Consider the following 4,071-nt stretch of genomic DNA (forward strand, 5'->3'; position numbering starts at 1 on the left):
ATACTAAATATATATATACATATATATGTATATATATACATATATATGTATATATATATGTATATATATATATACGGCATATATATATAAATAAATATATATATATACGGCATAATCGCGTGTAGATATATATATATATATATGTATGTATATATATATATATATATATATATATATATATAAAGCTGAATGTATGTGTGTGTTTGTGTCTGTGTGTGCGTGTGTGTGTGTGTGTGTCTGGCCACGAATAGGCTCCTATATGGTTGACTATTATAGAAAACTGATCCCATATAATGATAGAAGATGTATCGAGACACAGGAATGGGTATGTTTGATCCGGCAGAACGGTGGTTCATTTAAATTGTGGGGTCTGGGTTCGCGCCTGGTCCACAAAATATGGGGGAAAAATTAAAAAATTAAAAAAGAAGCGTTTACAAGTGTTTTGGATATAGATGTGCATAAGAACACTTTGATAATTATGTTTTAACTTAAATAGGGATTGTATAATAAAATTGTTAGGTCTGCGTTCGTGCCTGTCCTCCGTAGAATGGAAATAGGCACAGACTTTAATAAAGACTTTTCATATCTATCTGCGTAAGTATACTTTGATAATTATGTTTCAGTTTGAAAAAATATGGTATAATAAAATTATGGGGTGTTTGTTCGCGCCTGACCTCCATAGAATGGAAATATGTCACAAAGTTTAACAAGGTTTTTTTTAATATAGATTCGCAGAATATTGTGATAAGTGTTTCAGTGTGAACAGGTATGGTATAATAAATTATGGGGTTTATCTATTTTATTTTTACTTTCATCATATTTTGCTTTGGTTTTGAAACCCTCAAATTCGAAACTATCTCTTTACAACCCTTTCTTTTTATAACCTATCATACTTTCATAAATCAGAGACCATTTTCGTTACGCTGTTTTTGAACCCAGTCAACGACGGGTACTTTTGCTAGTATATATATATATATATATATATATCAGCCTACAGAAAAAGTACATGAGAAAGAGTGAGAGAGAGGGAGAGAGAGAAAGAGAGAGCGAGAGAGATAAAGGTGTTTTGTAGGTGTCATGTGTTTGACAAGTACAAGATTCCATTTTGTATTTTCGTAGTCGTTATAGGTTGACTTGTTTATTTCAGTTGACAATGAGTTATTTTAGGTAGTTAAGAATTAATGCATACGCTAACGTACGCGTAAGTACGCATACATATACATACATATGTACATTTCTACACATCCATATACAGACACATACGCAAATAAACGCATATATAAACGATGTATATGCAGACATACCTGCATTTATATGCCGACATACACGCACATACACACAAGTCCTATACACATATACATACTCACATATATACATATACACGTATACATATATATATATATATGTATATATATATATATATATATATATATATATACACCTAGATATATAAATATACGTGGGGATATAGATCTCCAGTACGAAGTAGATGTACATATACATACATACACACACATGTACCCACATATACGCATACACAATTACATAAATATACATATTTATAAAGATATATATCTACAGACATATATAGACATACATATATACACAGAAAAGTGTATATTCATACCAAGTAAATAAAGTAAATTTAGGATAAAAAAATAATAATTACTAAAGAAGTAAATACATGGGTGTAGTTAATAATGCGAGGTTAGGTAGACGCATCGTTAAGTTCATATGTGTATGGAGTGGGCTCCTACCATGGTGTTTTGGACAGTGGTTATGTTTAACTTTATTTTCAATGTTAAATGTATTGTGGATACAGGCATATACATACATACATACAAATATGCCCATATATATTATATATATGCATATTTATGTATATGTATGTATATATGTATATATATATTTATATATATTTATATTTATATTTATATATATATATATTATGTATACATATATACATACACACATACATACATATATATATATATATATATATATATATATATATATATATATTTGTATGCCTTCCTAAAGAAGATAATTTCCAGTCGTATCTTCATTATATTACGAGATATTTATTAACTACTTTAAAACAATCAGAATGATCCGGAAATGGGTGATCATTTTACGTAAAGTTTATAAATTTAGGAACGTTGGAGAACGGAAAAATGCAACAGTAGGATCGCAACGAAAATGGCAATTTTAGCTTGCTAGGAAAAAGGGACAATTTATGAATAAATATTGATGGAAAATAAATGTTAGAACAATTCTTGTGGTAGATATTGTTTTAAGAAGAGACCCCGACATCCCCATTCCTCGCTTCAATTATATATATATAAAAAAAAATAATTAAGTTCTGTTTTATGCTCTCGAACTCGGGAATTTTTCTGTGAAACTCGAGAGTCTACACAGAATTTCGGTCGGAGGTTAAATCGATCTAAATGTTAACAAAATGCAGTATCTGTTCTGATGTTACACTTCACCCATTCTCTCTTCATTCAATGAAGGAGAAATCCTACTGGGCTGAGGCAATTTTATTTTTTGTTCTGACTTTGTTTGTGAGCTGGATATTGCTCACATAAAAAAAAAACGACTTTTTGTCTAACTTTACCCTTTAGAGAAGGCAAGTAAATAGGAACACCAACATGAGAACAGTAGCACGAAGCCAGTTCATAACTTATAAGAATCGATGTTATTCGGTTTTAAAGAACCCTTTACATTTTAAGATATTTTAAAATATAATTTTGGGGAAGAGGTAGCAGCTTTTTAACTCTTGGATAATGAGCTATTTTAAATTGATATCCATTCAATAATTGCCTTGAATTTATATGCGCTATTAACACTCTAGGCTAAATTCTAAAATAATTTTGTTTTTAGTGAGTAAATAAATAGAGCCAAAAAAGTGGATTATCATTGGGCGGAGGGTATTTTTTAATGTAGATATAATTTCTTTTATAATTTGACAAACTTGTAAATGTTTTTCTTTTATGTATTTTATCCAAGACTTTGATAAATTTATTGTGAGATATTCATGTATATCTTTAACGGACAACGCGGTTCCAAGAAAATAAAAATAAAAATTGGCCATTCGTGTGAAATCTTTTAACTGTGACCTATCTGGGAAGCGTCATCTAGATATTTGGCAAGTAGATGCGAATAAATACTTGAACATTTGATCGAGCTTCTGACGGCATTCTGCGCCGTAGGAATCGCTAGGCCTTAGCATAAATAAATGATAGAGGCAGAAGCAAAGGGAATTTGATGCTAAAAGTTTTTCACACGGAAGTATGAAAATTCAATAATTCATTTAAAACTCAATTCAAAGCTTATCTTTTCCACAACGTTTTATTCGTTCCTTGTCTTTTTTGTCAATGCTGTGTGATGGAGCAGACAAACACCTACCAGACAAAATCCAACTGGACAAAAAACCATAAAATAATGAAATTAAAGATTAAAAAACAAGATATTGTATATTCTTTTTATTTTATTTAATTAGCAATAATGCTTGATATTATTTTTCTTGATAAAATATTCCTTTAATTTTTAACAATTATTTTAATACCTTGTGAATAAACTGCATTCTTATAGAGGTTAACCAGCGAATGTTCGCAAAGTTTAAAGTTTTGTTTTCTTTATTTTACGCGCATAAAAAAATACATATAATTTAGATGTTATTCTGATCTATAGAGTTTAGTTTACTAATAGTATAAAAACAATAAAGGTTTCTCATCAATACTAGCTACGGAATATTCCGTTTAAAAGATATTAAAAGAATCGATTTTTGAATCGGAAATCAGGCAAACTTTTTTCCTATTCTGATACCCCGAAAAGTTTCGATTTTTCCGATTCTCGATTCTGATTCCAATTATTCGTCCATATATATATATATATATATATATATATATATATATATATATATATATATATATATATATATATATAATGAAAATTACAATTGAATTTACCAAAATGATCAAAGAAGGTAAAATTAAAGTAAATTATACATATTAAAGAATTAATATTTATAAAATTATCTCAGCCAGACATAAAAGCTCGATAAAACCA

The sequence above is a fragment of the Euprymna scolopes genome, chromosome 37 (assembly GCF_053919585.1).
Source record: "Euprymna scolopes isolate OS-2025 chromosome 37, ASM5391958v1, whole genome shotgun sequence".
Lineage (NCBI taxonomy): Eukaryota > Metazoa > Mollusca > Cephalopoda > Sepiida > Sepiolidae > Euprymna > Euprymna scolopes.